Source organism: Neophocaena asiaeorientalis, unplaced genomic scaffold, assembly GCF_003031525.2.
Source record: "Neophocaena asiaeorientalis asiaeorientalis breed wild unplaced genomic scaffold, Neophocaena_asiaeorientalis_V1.1 scaffold388, whole genome shotgun sequence".
Taxonomy (NCBI): domain Eukaryota; kingdom Metazoa; phylum Chordata; class Mammalia; order Artiodactyla; family Phocoenidae; genus Neophocaena; species Neophocaena asiaeorientalis.
The window spans coordinates 5,008,996-5,026,401 of record NW_020172738.1 but is presented as its reverse complement, the minus strand read 5'-3'; the positions used below and the strand labels follow the sequence as shown (position 1 = coordinate 5,026,401).

The following is a 17,406-nucleotide window of genomic DNA, read 5'->3' as shown; positions in this document are numbered from 1 at the left end:
AATGAGGTATCACCTCACACCCATCAGAACGGCCGTCATCAAAAAAGCTACAAACAATAAATGCTGGAGGGCTTCCCTGGTGGCGCAGTGGTTGAGTGTCCGCCTGCCGATGCAGGGGACACGGGTTCGTGCCCCGGTCCGGGAAGATCCCCCATGCCGCGGAGCTGCTGGGCCCGTGAGCCATGGCCGCTGAGCCTGCGCGTCCGGAGCCTGTGCTCCGCAACGGGAGAGGCCGCAAGAGTGAGAGGCCCGCGTACCGCAAAAAAAAAAAAAGTGCTGGAGAGGGTGTGGAGAAAAGGAAACCCTCCTATGCTGTTGACGGGAAAAAGCATGGATTTTATTCTCGTTGTGGTTGGGTGCCTCCTTGAAGGCATGGACCACTGGCTTGTACTCAGTGTTATATCTGCCATTGTGTTTGCCTCCTGGAGAGACGTTACCCCACCGTCATCCCGCAGACTCTTGTGGCAGAGATAAAGGGAGGGAAGGTTGATGGAAGGGGAGAAAGAGGAGAGAGCTGGAAGGAGGGAAGGAGATCAGAGTACAGACTTCCATACAGACGACTCTGATGGTTCTCCCCTTTGTCGGGGGCTCAAGGAGAGACCGAGGCTGGCCTTGGTGGGTGGAGAAATCTTCATCCTCCTGTGAACATTTGGTGTCACACTGGTCCCCTTCCTCGGGTCGTCCCAGATGATGGCGGGGGCTGGGGAGGTGGGAGGTCGGTGAGAAGCACAGCTCATCTGGCTCCCAATGCTGGCAGTTCTGTCTCTCAGGTGACAGATAACAACTGTCAGATGGTCTCCCTGTGAAGCAATAAGCTTCCCCGAAACAAAGTGGCCGGCCAAGCTCCAGAAAACTGCAGTCTGGACAAAACACACAAGCCAGGAAAAAATTAGAAGTTCATGAGGAACTGAACAAAGGACCTCGGGGAAATGCAAGGGGTTAAACGTCAGCACTCAATGTTCCCGACGCCCTTGAACGTACAAGGAGAAAACTCATCTCACATCCCTGGTCAAGGGAAAAAGAAACCATGGGAGAAACAAGGCAGTGTTTTGGTAGGAGAACTAAAAATAATGCCATGAGAGGTTGGCCCAGCCCAGCAGTGAAGGGAAAGAGAAATGATAGGCAGTAGGTGAAGGCTAGAAACGAGACAAGGGGAGGGAGCCAGAGCCCGGCCCTTTCGTCTTCCAGAGGGTGCTCCTTTCGCAGCCTCAGTGACAGGTCCCCCTGGACACCCTCCTCTGGAAGAACACTGTGGTGAGGAGAATCTAGACTATAAATGAAGCAGAAACAACAGTCTTATCTTAAGTATTTTTCTTCATTAATTTTGGTCTGAAATATAAAAAGAAGTGAGCTCAACCCCAGGGGCCAAGTGGTGCAGGGGTATTTGCTACGAGACAAGCATCTCCAAAAGGTTTATGGATCAGAACAAAATAGCAGTGTTTGAATGAACAAGAAGTGTGAGAGTGGGAGACTCAGGGACCATATTTGAATCCAACTTAAAGGTGAGCACACCTGGATGGGATGACCGTTTCTAACCTCAGCTCAGATCTTAAAGAAAGTAATGTAATAGTTGGAATGAAAGGCCGAGCTAGCTAATATGTTCATCATTCATAATGTCCAGTTTCCTCATTGGTGCCAGTTTTGTGCTCAGAACGCTGTGTGAGTTCATTTCCGACAAGAGGCGCCATGATTGCAATATTCCATCTATGGTTTCATCATAAACCTCCTTGCACCACAGGACTTTTTCACCAGAAAGGTAGGCTGCAGACTTCAAGCAAGGAAGACTCCTTGTGTCTAAGGCCTTTTAAACTTCACAGTTATAAAAGGTAGACCCCACTGTTTTGGCATGAAGGAAGAGATTTTGTCCAAAAGTTGTAAAAATGTTTAGAATTGAAATTATTCTACAAGGTTTACAATGTACAGGGTACCAGTTATGGGTGAAGCACTATTTCAAGTGCCCTGCATATGGTGAGAATGCCTTGAATGCTCTCCAAACCTCTGCAAAGTAAATGTCATCATCCCTACGTTACAGATGGTAAAACTATGGCTCCTAGAAGTTGACAATTTTCCCACGGTCTCCCAGCTAGTCAATGGGATTTCCAGGTTGGCCTAGGACTGTCTGGTTCCAACACTACAGCCCTTTTCTAGAACAAAAATTCATCACTCCACAACCACATAGAAAAAATTAAATGGCAGATTTCAACTGCATGGTCATCTTTGGTGAAAACCTTTGATAATCCATTATGTTTTCATTGGAGGCTCAACATTTTAATGGAACACACTCAGTGGGCATAGTCTTCTTACCTGAAATACTATAGTGTAGTTTCCTAGAGAAGATATTTTGAGTTTGTAATTTCCAAAGAGAAATGCTCTTTTTAAATTTTTGGCTGAGGGTTTCTTTGTGTCATGAAGATCAACTCCACTGCTGGGGCAGAGAAGAGTAAAAATAGATTTCCCATTAGAAACAAAAAGTAGGAGCTGTTTGTCAGCCCGAAGGAAATTCTTTCATTCTTTTCCTGCTTTCGTTCTTTTTCTCCCGACAACTAAGCAATGCTCATCAGAGGGTGGGTCAGAGCCAACTTCACGTACGGGTAGAGTAGGTGGTTACCTACAAGAGATGCCTTCAGAGAGGTGAGGACGGGGGTCTTAATCCCAGGCAAGTCTTGAGAGCGACAGCCAACCAGGAACCCCATCTCCCAAAAACAAAGGAGAAAAAGTTTAGCTTTGATGAATGTATCCAGAATTAAAATTTTTCAGAAAATCTAGAAATAAGCTTTCTTCATTGCAAACATGCAAGTTTCGTGTCATTGTCAAAGTAAAGTTTTATTTTAAATACATAAAGGGACAAGGGACAAGTTCACCATTTTCCTTTTCAAGACTCAGTGCCTATAAAGCACTAAATCTGCTCCAAGTAAACTAAACATCTCCTACTAAACTTCTCTCCATATGGATACCTAAAACCCCACTATTAGCAATTAGTGTTGTCTCCACTCCAGAGAGACCCTGGATCCCAAGAAAACATTTGGCAAAGGGGGGATACCCAACCTCAACGCACGTTTAGAACTGAGGGGAGAAAGAAGTAGGGACAAACTTTACTGACCTACTATTTTGCCCTAGGCCAGTCCCTGATTCTATAAAATTTGCTAGGGTGTCATAAACATTATGAAATTCTGGGATTCTAAGAAACCATCTCTCTGTTTTGAATCTTTAAAGAATCCACTGGAAGTCACAGTCCCCCCCCTCCAGGAATAAAATATACACACAGCTATACACGGGAAAAACAGTACGTTCAATTTTAGAGTGTTGACAAATTTCTGAACCCCAGGGTAAGATCAGATAATACTCCTATTTTATAAACAAAGAAGGAGCGAGCCAGAGAGAAGTGCTTTGCTCAAAGTCACTCAGATAGTGGCAAAGCAAAGATGAGAGCTGAATTATTCCACAGTCACTAGAAGAAACATCCCCATCAGATTCCCATCTGTCAAACATTTCAGCAAACACAAATAGTAAGGTTACTCTATTCAGGAAGAAGTTTGTTTAGCTCAGCCAAACTTATTTTCTTTTTCAACAGATGAAGTAAACCAGATTCAGAGCTCTACTTTTTTTTTTTTTACATATGGGGCATGGGACCCTGATAACTGGAATAGTTGGTGTGTGGTAGTGATGAAAGGGGGATGTAAAATTAAAGGAACAATTTGCATTTAAACCAGAAACATGCTGCTGACGTAAAAAAACAAGTTAGCTATTTTAGATGCATCATTAACTTTTCTCCTTGAATTTTATGATGGGATGGGGAAGGAGGGGGGCTGTGGTGTGTGTGTGTGTGTGTATGAGTGGTACGATACGGTGTGTGTGTGTGTGTGTGTGTGTGTGTATTTGGCTGCCATCTTCTGTGAAAAGCAAATGGGAAGCTCTATTTAGTCGAGCTTCAAGAGGTTAATGAGAGACAGCTAAGGAGCACTTGCATCCCAATTTAACCAGAAGCTCCCAAAAGCAAAAGCGTAGAGGAGAAAGTTAGACTGGGGAGGTGGGAGTGGGAGAGGGGTACAGGTTGTGTCCAGCAATGGAACTGCGCCTTGAGAACTTTCCCTGTAGCTGCATAATTAAACATCTAATAATAGCAATGGGAATATGTGGAAGCCAAAAACTTATTTTTAAATAGATTTATCGTTCATCTATTAGCACCTGAAGGCTGAATAAAGGGAAGTCAGCAATTTAAAATAAACAAAACAAACAAAAAAAATACAAAACGAAAAAAGAGAGAATTTTCCACATGGCATTTCTGACAACCCAGTGTCACAAAAGTATATCAGGATTTCAATCAACATGGATTTTTTATTTTTCCAGTTTCCATGTCTTTGAACTGTTAAACTCTGGAAGTGAAGGTTTGAAGTTGGAGGGAACTGAGTTGGAACCCCAACACTACACCTACCCACTGAGTGACTTAGACAGGTTCCCTTCTAGACCTTAGGTTATTTTACTCTCTAAAATGGGGTTAGATGTAATAGCTACAAACCTTTGGGACGAAGGCACATGAGCTGATCCGTGACCAGCGACAGGCGTGTGGTGAAATGCTTGATAAATGTGAGACGTGCGTGTGATTCCGGTTTTCGCTCCACCTGACCCAGGAGGCGTTCTCAATTCATGGGCAGGAGACTGGGGACCCACGATTCTTGACTTTACGTGAGAACAAGTTGTACCATTGATAGGTAAAAGATTCCGGCCAGCAGTAACCGTTTGAGACTCTCTGATGCTTTCTGGTCTCTTTGAAAGCTGGGTATGGGAGCCTTTCCACCTGGCCGCTCTGATTCCCTCATTCCAGCTTTCTGGTCCTTACAGCTGTCCCATTTCAACATTGTCCCTGTCTCCTACTCGCCACCTTGCTGACTCTCCAGGTCGACCTCAGCAACCCTCCAGGACAGGACTTCCCAATCTGCGCACACACTTCTCACACTGCATGCTGGGCCATGAGAGCACCTCAAACCTGGCCAGGAGAGGGGGCGTTAAAGCCCTTTTAGAATCTGTTTTGATCAATCTGGTATAGATACAGTTTTAAAATAAAGTCACATTAAATGCGGGTGGAACATAAAACAAGTGGTCCAGACACACTGAGATCTGAGATCACTTCCAGAACTAATACGGGGGTGCCAAGAACTGGGTCCTTGTGCCGCATCATAGCATATAATAGTTCTCAAATAATATCACGGGTGTGGTGAATGAATAAGTAGTGGGATTTTATAATTTAAAAATACCAAGGAATTGTGTTCCTATCCAATGACAAGTTATAACAATGCTTTTTTTTTAATCCAATAATCCTCAAATATGTTATCTTCGTCTCATAGGTTATCAGGTATTATCTTCCTGACCTGAATTCATGCTCTTGGCACTGTTTTCGTTCTTAGCACTGCAGCTAATGACGAGTTGGAGAAAGAGACTGGAAGAGGACGCCTGTTTACTGTCTCTCCTATTGGTCGAGGTCCTGCCTGCTGTTCTGAAGACTGGCCACAGTCTACTTTGAACTTCTTTTGGAATCTCTTAGGGAAACCCAACTTCTTTGAAAACGATAACTTTTACTTTTTTTTTTTTTTTTTTTTTTTTTTTTGCGGTACGCGGGCTTCTCACTGCCGTGGCCAATCCGGTTGCGGAGCACAGGCTCCGGACGCGCAGGCTCAGCAGCCATGGCTCACGGGCCCAGCCGCTCCGCGGCATGTGGGATCCTCCCGGACCAGGGCACGAACCCGCGTCCCCTGCATCGGCAGGCAGACTCCCAACCACTGCGCTACCAGGGAAGCCCTGAAAACGATAACTTTAATGATTTCTCCTCCTTTTTTTTTGGCTGTTAATCTAGAAAAACTGAGGCAACAAAAGGAAAAAGTATCATCCGAGATTTACTCTGCTTCAGCTCTGCGTGCCTAACGGTAAAAGTAGTTTAGTGTTAAAGAAGTCCTTTTAGCACTTCAAGGATCAGCTCCAAAGGGATTAAGAGAGAGTAATAAACTCTGTCCGACTGCGCTGTAATTGTGGCAAGAGCACTCCAGAAAGCCCCTTGAGCAGATGCAGGAGAATTTCAGAAGCCCAGGGCAAGGGTCTTTGCCTCATCCTCATTCTCTCTCTTAAAAACACATCTATTGGGCTTCTCTGGTGGGCTTCTCTCCCGTGGGCCATGGCCGCTGAGCCTGCGCGTCCAGAGCCTATGCTCCGCAAAGGGAGGGGCCACAACAGTGAGAGGCCCGCGTATCGCAAAAACAAACAAACAAAAGAAATCTATTATAGGGCTGGGCAAACATTTTTATAAAGGATCAGATAGGAAGTGTATTACTTTGGGGGCCATTTGGTTTTTGTCACAATTACTCAGCACTGCTGTTGCAGTGCCATAGGCAATACATAAATGAATGAGCAGAGCTATGTTCCAATAAAACTTTATTTACAAAAACAGGCAGCCGGACTGGATTTGGCTCACAGGCCATAGCTGGCTGACCCCCGACTGATTGGTCACGGAGTGTTGAGATGTATGGTAATACCAGCATGTGGGGATTCACTAAGATTCTCACCCAACCTCTCCCCACCCTTTTTTTCTTTGGCCGCACCATGCGGCATGTGGGATCTTAGTTCCCCCACCAGGGATCGAAACTGTGCCCCCTGCATTGGGAGTGCTGGTTCCTAACCACTGGACTGCCAGGGAAGTCCAAGACCCCCTTTTTTTAAAACAATATTTTGTTTTCTTTCTCATTATGAAAATGAGACATGATCATTGTAAAAACGTACAGAAAAATAGAAAAGATAAAAATGATGCAAGAGGGAGGAGATATGGAGATGTCTGTATACGTACAGCTGATTCACTTTGTTATACAGCAGAAACTAACACACCATTGTAAAGCAGTTATACTCCAATAAAGATGTTTTTAAAAAATCATCCATCAAACACACCACTTTTTAATATTTTGAGATATCTTGTTTTGTTTGGGATTTTGTTTGGTAGAATCAGGATAATGCTGTATTTACAGTAAGTGCAAATTTACCGAATTCTCGCATTTTTATGCTAATTCCTATGTAAGTTTAGACTAATTTTACTAATTTCTACTTTATAGATTATTTTTTCAGGAGCCATGAGAAACTCTAGTGATGTCACTTCTCTCACATTTATAGTTAGAGGTTGTGGTGCTTGAGATTTGGAGCAGCTTACACAGAGAAGGGAGTGGAAAGGATACTGCCCAGTGACTGCCAATAACACATTCCAGTAAGGTCAGGGTGTAGAACAGCCCCGGAGAGGAGTGTGTGTGTGTGTGTGTGTGTGAGTGTGTGTGTGTGTGTGTGTGCGCGCACACGCGGGCGCGTGCGTGTGTTGGGGAAACAACTTGTTACTAATATAGTTTCCTGAGGCCCCTGTTAAAATCTCTATGTTATAATAAGCCTGTCAGGAAATTCTGTAGAGGTAGTGTACAGTCCAAGGTTTGAGAAGCACTGTGGGTTCACGGGGTTCAGGACATGCCACCCCCAAATACAGCCCTTTGGCACACTGAATATTTTAAGCTGAAGGAGTCTGAGAAGACAGCAGCAACAGGAAGGTCACTCTGACCTTCTCTCGCTGTCCGCCCCTGAGACCGGTCATAAAACCCTCATGTGAGAAGTGCCCTCCCTACACTCAGGAAAGGAGCATCCTTATCTCCAAAGACAAAGAGACGCCGAGAAGAATGCAAACAGACAGGCCTTGCTAATTTTCCCCCAGTTCACTATGCTAACCTCACACTCCTTAACCTATCATATTCCTCCACGAGGGTCCGCACTCCATCAAACCCAGCACAAAAATACTCGGCTAGCTGTTTCTTCAGGTCCTTAGGAAGGCTCCATGTCATGTAAAAATGCGTATGTATAAATTTACATGCTTTTCTCTTGTTAATTTGTCTTTGTCAGTTTAATTTTCAGACCCAGCCAGGGACCTTAAGAGAGTCAAGGAAAACCTTTCCCTCCCCTGCAGGGTATATGAGAGAGGGGATTCCTATATTGAGGAAGCTTTGACCAGTCTGTCACTTCAGGTCAGGACTCTCTCTAGCTCAGATGACCCCACTTTTTTCCTATTGCCCATCTTGGTCATTTATCTAATCATCAGTTTCCACACCAGGGAAGGTAAGGAGTTCTGATTTAATGAGTTTACAGGAGGCAATATGTAGAAGCTGATGCCTAAAAATACAGGTGCTTGGATATTTTTGTGGCTTTCACATCTCACCTACTGTCCTGCTATGTTCCTAAAATAAAGTTCTCTCTATTGTGTTGCTGAAGAGGGGTGAACTTCTTGAGGGAACAAATGGGGAATCACAAAAAGACTTTGGACAGGAATGAACTAAGCTAGACACAAAGAAAAAGAACGGAAATAAGTGTAATAAGGGTCTGTTACTGTGTAGGGTAAAAATGATAAGTTGGAGAGAGGTTTCCTCTCTGGCTCATGTGAGATCATATTTGCTCAGCAAGTTAGTCATACAGGGAAGCTGTAGTGATAGTGTTTTTAATGTAGAGAATTTAATTTTTTAAAGAATTTGGAAACCAGAGACTTGCAGTAGCATTGATGGGAATACAAGCTTAGCCATCAAGCAGTCCACGGGTGGGAGGCTGCTGCATCCCACAGTATCCCTTGACCATAGTCATGCCCCTTCTCTCTTCTGCTTGCCTGTCTGGGGAATACAGAAATGATAGATGATAGTATCTACCTCTGGGTTGCTGAAAGGATAAAATGAGATAACCGCTGTACATGCTGGTGACTCATCTAGAATAAATGCAGAATAAATGCTGCTCTTGTTTCTAATAGAACCAGTGAGGTAATTACAAATTCTCCTTGCCTGTTCGTTCTTGCAGGCATTTTATTGACATTTTACTTGCCATAGTTTGTTTCTGTACATGTGTAAAGACAATAAGACAATTATGCTATCAATTGCACCATTAATTCACTCCAACTAGACTTCCCTCAAATTTATACTAATTAGTGATGTTTACTTGTAATTTCAATGGAAGTTAGAGTGATGTTTGCTTTGCAATACCACTGGCAGGGAAAAACATCAGTTTTTGTTTTTTTAAAGAATAAATGGAGAAAGCTCATATAAAGTGAAGATGAAATAATGACTTCCAGCATTTATTCTATCATGTTGCATGCTACTTCTTAGCAATAAAAATTTCATTTACTATGCGTGCCAGGTAGAAGGAAGACTGGCCTGGTGCACCAAATAAGGATAAGGAAAGACAGAAAACTCAGTCTTGTCACTCTCGTGGAGCGCCATGCTCGTTAAAAGTAAATAAATTAAAAAAATTAATCTCGAATCTGTTTCCAAAATGTTCAATAATTTGAGTCTACCCTAACAAACATAGGACACGTCAATCATCTATTTAAACTGTTTAAGCAGGAAAGCTCAATTTGGGAGGCATGGGGGAGTTGGCTGTTTGTTTATTGGCAACATGGTTTATTATTTTCAAAAATCATTGGTGTTCTATCCATTCTAGCGGTGAAACGATCCAAAAGGCTCCCCTTGCACAGAAATCCGGATTTTCCAAACGTGCCAACCACAAGAGTCACCTGTTTAGACATACTTTCCCAGACAGCTCGAGGAAATCAGCATGTCGAGTAAGTGGCTCTAGTCATCAGACAAGTTTGGGCAACACTTCCCTGCAGCGGTTCTCAGCCCTGACCTGTACCGGAGTCTCCTGGGGAAGAGAAAAAGCAGCCGCAGGAACAACAGATGCCCAGCCCCCTTCCCAGACAAAGTAAATCAGCCTCTCTGGAGTTGGCCTGGCCACTGATGAAAATTTTTCAAAAGCTACCCTGATGACGCTAAGCATCTCAGACCCCGTCCAGAGGTCCCCTCCAAGGCAACCTGCATCACAACAAGAGCTTCGTCGAAGGTTGACAAGGCTCTTCTAGTGCCTCTCAACAGAACACATACCTTTCCACCCCAGGGAGGAGAGATGTTTGCTCCCCTCTCTCTCTTCCCGTCACACCACCACCAACAAAAGCAACTCACAATCTTGTCAGAGGTCTTTTTCTTTATATTCTTGGCCACTGGAAGCCAAGTGAAGAGGGACAGGGTGAGGTAAACCTATCCATTCCAAAATCATTCGTTAAAGTATGCTAAGTAGTGTCACACTGCTCTTACCCAATCAAATGCCCCGGAAAACTTGAACTGGCAGTTTCTGTTTCATGTCCCATAATCAAAACCACGAAGGATCACTAGCATTCGCGTCCGTGAATTCATTTAGACAGTTCTCTTTAATTAACGATGAAGACACTACAGTTCTAAGTACCAGACAGAATCGGGGCGGGGGGGGGGGACTGAAAATAAGCATAACACTATAAAGAAAACTTGGAAAAAGTGAATCTAAATAAAAATATATACCTGGCCTGGTATCCATTACATATATACATAATACATATGTTGTACACATATATACAATAAATGTTTTGGTAGCAATACAGACCATGCATTGGTCCTTTTGAACACAGATGAAGTAGCACCGTGAGCAGCACCACCCTCTTAAGATGATAAACCAAACCGCACATAGATTAAACGAAAAAATATATACGTATTTAATTTGGCCTGCCCTGTAGCCAAGACACGTAAGGAAAGAACCTTGGAAGAAAAATGGTTCCGGGAACTACATTCTTAAGCCAATAGCAAAGTTCTAAAAAGAAAAAAAAAAAAAAAAAGCACTAAAGATGTCTAGACAGATACAGACAAGTTTTCCTGTGTACTGAATTTGTCCTATCACGTGGCATATTGGTTAACACTGGGGAAATTAACAACAAAAACAAAGGGAGAGATTTAAATGCCAGGTGAATAGCCAAAGTCTATAATACCAGATCTCTTGGTGTATACATCACAGATGCCATCATCAATGAACTAGGAAAGGAAGACAACTCTCCAGCTATGCCCTATGTTTTTCTAATCGTATCAGCTAATTCTAAGCTCTTGATTACTGATAAATTTCATTAAGAGTAGGGTTAAACACCTCCAACATCATTCCACCACTTCCCAGCACCTAATTTGATGCTCTGGTTACAAGTAGGGAAGGAATCCAGTATGCCATCTGACCCACACCTTCTCTATCCATCCTTAGGAGACTGATTTACAGAGCTATAGAAGGACCCCCATGATCTTCTCTGACTTGGCTTTGGAAATGACCAACGGCACCAAGTGTTTAACCCCTTGATGGTCTACTGACCACAAGGCTCTATTTGCCCTCCATGACTAAGCTCACAGAGTGGAGGTCGTTCTCTTACATCTGGCAAGGTCATATTTCCTCACATCCCTAGAAGTGTATGCTTCTTCCTTTCCAGTTTCTCAGCAGCCTATATAAATGCAGCATTCATACTGCAACTAACATACATGAGGTCCTAGGAACACTTACTCCCCTGTCAAGTCCTTGCAAAGGAGCAAGTTTCTATCTGGTCTCTATCCATTCTCCTTCCCAGGCCTTCCAGGGGGTCCTGTCTCTCCCCAGCCAAGGTCTTAATTCCTGCAGTGTTTCTGGTTTCCATGCCTCCTTGTGTGACGGACTGACCTACCGAGCCCTGACAAAGCAGTCGGAACGCTGCACATTAATCTCATTTTTCGCGGTTCTGTTATCAGTGGATGATGAGCTCCCCTCCCCCATTTTGAAACCATCTGCGGTGAGTAAAAATGAAAGTTTTCAACTACACGGCGTATTGCATTCAGGATGCAAGACTGAACAAAACAGGGCCTCAGTATTGTCAAATACTGTTTCTTATAGTTTAGAAAAGCTGTTTAATACTTCGAATGTCTCAGATTTAAAAGACAGCTAGGAGGCAAGCGTCAGCGAAAGAAAAGTTAAAAATCTCTACTTCTGGCTAGATGATTTTTAGAAAATCCATTTTTGCAGTCAACGTAGATTAGTCAAGAGAGTCCCTGACCTTTGAAAGTTAGCAAGAAACAGCCACAAATGTAACATCAGTACTGAATTGTCATTATTGACTCAGGTGGTTGATCATTAATGGATTCTCTTCACTTTTAGCTGGTTCTAGGACTTTTATTTTCTTTTGCTCAGAATAAAGATATCATCAAAGTCATGGAACATATTTGTTCTTTCCACAAAGGAGAATTTTAAAACTCTGCCTAAGTCTCTAAGGAAGAACACTGTAAAAGGTTGGTCTCATGAAGAAAAGCCACTAACTTACAGGTTAACCAGAGGCCACTAGAAGTCCCATTCACGTAAGCCTTTGGCTGGCCTACAAATACTTTGAAATGGATAAAAGCCAAGTCTCCTGAATAGGAACTGAACACAAGGACTTAGCAGCTAAAGGTCAACCCCTCATGTAGACAGAGCAAGAGTTTTTGCCTCAAATACCAGCAACTTCCAGTTTTTTAAATGGGCGAAGTTTGATACCACCAGAAAACCCAGCTCAGGGACCACTAGAAGCAGCTTAAATAAGAATGCCTACCTTGATACTGTTTGACTCAACAAAACGTCAGTGAAACAGAAACCAAGAGATGGCTTTTTCCAGTCTGGTTCATTTCTTGTTCTCACCCAGAATATGTTGATAACCCCACATGCAGAGGTATCTTGGTAATACATATTCAAAGTTTAGGTTCCTTGAGAAATAATAACTACCTTTACAGGAAAATGGGTGGGGCTGACTTTGTTCATTGATTTCTCTTTAATTACTTATGTCTTCAACGGAAGAGAGTGGACAGCTTGTCTCCTTCCTACACAAGCAAGAGTATGAGTCAACATACTTGAAAAAATGAAAGTTAGACTAAGAAAGTCTTTTTTATAAAGAGTAAAAAAAAACAACAAAAAACTTTCATATCAAATTTTTTAAACCGGCAGTGTTCTCTCCTAATAGGAAGTGATGTCACTCAGTGAGTTCCTTGGAAACAATGGATTCTTATGACTACAGACCTATTTATCTTAGAAACTGATGAGCATGCAAACGATTGGAATCTGCAACGATGAACATCGTACAAGAGTCTGTGAGGTCCATGCCATCCGTCTGAGTTAACGGTAACACAGGCCTCAGCAGGGTGAGGGGTTCCACTGATCTCCACTCCCTTTTGAGTAGAGCAGGGGGTACCTGACCCATTGATGAGCAGCCACTGCAATGGCCCCCAACCCTGGCCCCTTCCTGGCAGCCCCTCTCCCGCCCAGGGAGATCAACCCTTCAGTGAAAGAAAATGTTGGCTCCTCTCAATAGCAGGGCCGGGACCTCCTGATGGAGAGTTTACATGGACTCCGGGGGAGTCTGACACTAGCCTTAATTCACTGAACCTTTAGGAAGTTTCCTGGTCGAAGATTCAAAACTCTGTAGGCAATTTCTTGAAGTACGTCCATTGCCATTTCTTTTTCACAAGGAAAAATTCCAAGATGTGTGTACTTTCCAAACAAGAAAAGGATTAACATTTTCACTGCTGGCTAGATGTTTCCATAGCAGGTCATTATGCTTTGATGTGCTCTCTGTGCCCTGGGTTTTATTAACTAATCACGCATAGGCCAGTAGCCACCGGGGCAAATGGACCAAATTACATTCAGTTAAATAATGTAACACTGGACATTCTCAGAAAACATGAGATAAGAGTCTTAAGGAAAGTGACATGTAGCCCTGGTCATGATAAAAAAACACGTTCTGGAATTTTAATTTCTGGTTAGAAATGAAAGAAAAGTATTCACTTGTCTTACATCTTTCTAGAGACAGTGCAGGAAATGAAAGATCCTAACGTGTGCAACAGAAAAAAAAAATGGTGGCAATGGAACAGGAAGCTTACAGGAGTGGGGGAGGGGAGAAGAAAAGATCAACAGTCTCTAGTTTATTATGAATAGAAAGAAATTTCCAGAATTTACAAACACCCACATTGTTCATTCCAAAGAGAGCTTTTGATTCCAAGGGATCACCCATGTCGCCTCCTCTTTACAGTATATACAATGGAAGACACTGAATGCCTTTTCTTGTAATTTTGCTTCCATTCAATTGCCAATTTTAAGCTGACACTTGAAAATACCCAGTAGAATATACCCTTCTTCAGTTTAATTAACATGGCCTATTGCCTTACAGGAAAAAAAAATTACGAAATTAAGATCAGCTCTTGAAAGGATCTCAGCTCAACATCAGGGCTATATTACAAGAGATAGTATCAGCAAATAGAACTATACAATTGAGAACCATCTATGGCACTATGATTCTTATTATATTACTTTTCTGAATTACAATCTTAAAACAAGGATCGTACCCTACTCTACTCTTGTTAGCCTTGTTTTAAGCATTTGCTCCACTCTTTACAACAGAACATTGTATACCTCAGTTCCACATCCCAAAAAAAGATGTGCTGTAAGAAAAGTTACATTTTAATTAAAAAAATTACACTTATAAATCAAAAACCTATGTTAAATATTTAATACTCTCTCCACCCAAAGCAAACAGTTCCGTATGAAATAATTTACAATGATGCTCTGTCGTACACGGTTTCAGCAGCAGATGAAATGTGTCTTGTAAATGCAATGAGCGTAAACCCATTCTCTTGTGGCACGGTGGGGGGCACATCAGCTCATGTGGCCAGCTAAGTCCTTAAGGTCGAAGATGAAGTTTATGCAGACTCATTGTTCTGGTGTCACAGTGCTTTTTTCTTGGCACGATATAGAACGTGCAGTTCAGTCAACAAACTCCTGAGGATTGTGTAAAGTAAACAAACTGAAATGGGTGCATCGTACCATCTACTGAGGAGGAAGATGTGAGGTCCTGGTTGTGAATCATGAAATATTTAGAGTCTGGGTACCCATGAGTTAAAGGAGGATTTGCTGAGGTCATTTAGGTCTTCATTCTGAAAAGGAAAACGAAAGAATTCGTCACCACGGGCATCTCAAAACGCACGTTTGATAGCTTTTTAGGGTTCTTCTTTTAAAAGGGGCAGCACCTTTTAAAAGGGGCAGCTTCAGATAAACTGAAGCTACAGGCACAAGCAGTACTGAGTACTTCAGTACAATCAACAAACTGTACTTAACTTTCTTTCAAAATGCAAGCGTCTAAAGCAATCACAAACTCAAGATAGTCAATATTAAGTCAGTAAACCAATCGATGTGATTTGGAGGTTTCAGAAGTTTAGCAATACAAAACACTTTGATGTTCTTATGATCAAAACAAAAATGTCCACTGCAGCTTTTGTGTAAAACAACTACAAAATATGGTAAGCAGGTCACAGTCAAGCTAGGCTTAATCTTCTTTTGGTTAAAAGTCAACTACAGACTTTAGAATTTGAAGTTGCAGGGCTTAACATTACAAAATCTGAAATCGGTTTTTGACCTGACATTGGTTGACAGGAGAATTTTAGATGCAAAAGGAGATCCAAGCAAAAGAGACCTAGTTAATCATTAACTAAAGAAAGGGGTTCCGATTTAGGTCTAACAGAAATAAGTTATTCTGGCAGAAATACGAAATTTCTTCTATGCGATTTAGAAAGTCAAACCTCAAGGGGTGCTACCCATTCCCCTCCAGAGAGGAGACACCTTTTCAACCTCATAAAGCCTCTTTTGCTCTCAAGTCTTAACATTAGATAATCCTTCTGAGGTCCCCATTTTTCATGCATCCAAAAGGTATCTATAAACATCAATATTTATAGAATGTCCTGAGCAGTAGATGGCACAGAGTAGCTAATCAACATACCTGTTGAATGAGTAAATGGTTGCATTAAGTACTGTGGAGGATACAAAGGTGAATTCTGCTATAGGCTCTGCTTTCTAGAAATTCTAGCAAGGAAGGTAAGCTTCACTTACAGACAGACGGAATGCAAAGTAGAAACGGGGTGAATACCATGATAGAGGCACATAAGCAAAAAGCTCTGGAGGTATGGAGGTGGGAAGGACACTTCTAGCTAGGAGAGTAATGGAAGCACCTCGTTGACACACTTGGCTTGGTTTGGCAGAAATGGAATAGTTTGGGGATGTGGAAACAGGGATGGTGTTTCAGTGTTGCATCTCCAGAGCCCAGCACAAGGGCTGGTACATAGCAGGAACTCACTAAATATGAGCAGAACGAATGAAAGGGACAAGGCACACTTTCCACTGGGGGCGCAGGACAAAACGAGGCCCAGTGGGACGACAGCCCAGCCCTGGACAGGCCAAGTGAGGAATGTGGTTTTGTCGGAGCACAAGATATCTGCAAAGGCGTAGGAGGAGTGACGTCTACAGACGCAGGTTGGGGTGGGTGGTGAGGAACCTTGAAGGACAGGCCAAGACGTCTTTAAATAAGTGAAGGGACCGCAAGGACATGCTTTGTGATATGATCAACACGCAAGCAGTAATGATCCAGGTCAGCCACAAGGACAGCGAGAGACTAGAAAATCCACACGAGGTAAATGTTGACCAACGTAACTTTTTCTTTTCTCTGCCTCTCCTCTTTGAAGGAGAGTATGGCTGGGACCAGCCAGCATTCACCAAGTACAGAATGGCTTTCAGAGAGGTTGAAATTTGCCAGGTGAGGACTCAGTTTTACCAGGAGATTTCTGTTCATTTCACAGTCTTAACTCCGCCCCTAAATGACAGAGAAAGTCTATTTTTCTACTTACAAATAAAGCCTTGACATGGAGACACCAAGGTAAAAAAAACAAACAAAAAAAGCACTCCAGGCTTATCTCTTTAATTGCCAGAGAAACAGGATTTACTGTGAAAGCTACAAGTGAAAGAAAACCTGGCCTTTCAAAACTGTACTTTCAAGTTTCTCCTGAATTCATACTGCAATCTACCAAAATGTTCCTACCAGGATATCTACATACAGCTTAACACAGCTTCATACATCCCGGCCTAAAATTAAGTAGGAAGGCCATAGTTTATTACAAAGGCTTGAGACAAACAAACCAACCACCAATTGATGTAAAATGGGGGAAAAGTTAAGGATGCACAATGTGCTTTTCATTTTACATCTGGCTCTCATCCAGGACAGCTGAATGAACAGCTTAGCACAGGAACAAGTCCTGTCATCACACGTGCCAACCTGCATGGATGCAGAAGGGCAGAAATTGGGGGCCCTTCGAGGAGAGAAAAAAAAAAAAAAGGCTTCGCCAGATGCTGAAATCTATTGCTTTGGGCCACTCAGAAACCATCCTTGTAATTTTCCACAAGTAGTATGTTCAAAGAGCAGGAAATAAAAGGATATAACAATTCCTTCATATACCTTCCACTCCAAAATCTCGGCATACTACTTTTCAAAGCCTTTATCGTAAATCCTGATCAACACATGTCTCAGCCACTAACGCCACCTACCAGCACCATCAACTTAGGAGTCTAGAAAAAAGTTAAAGTGGGAAAGTGGTAGGCGAGGCTGACATAGAGGAAATGGGAACAGAAGCTATAAACAGACGATAGAGGCCTGGAAAAATTTAAAGAGAGAGTCTGAAGTTCACAACTGTTTATCTTTGTGCAAGG

At 42.6% G+C, this 17,406-nt stretch overlaps 1 protein-coding gene across 2 annotated transcripts in view; it reads right to left on the bottom strand.

The window, feature by feature from the left end:
• Positions 1–339: 339 nt before the first annotated feature.
• Positions 340–17,406, bottom strand: part of IRS1 (insulin receptor substrate 1) — a 72,459-nt gene continuing 55,392 nt past the window's right edge. The window contains exon 2 of one of the 2 annotated variants that reach the window (XM_024740557.1): positions 340–860. The gene's annotated coding sequence lies outside the window, so the exon portion shown is untranslated. Of the gene's footprint in view, positions 861–10,253; positions 14,811–17,406 lie in introns of those variants that run through there. The other variant, XM_024740555.1, reaches the window with a different exon arrangement.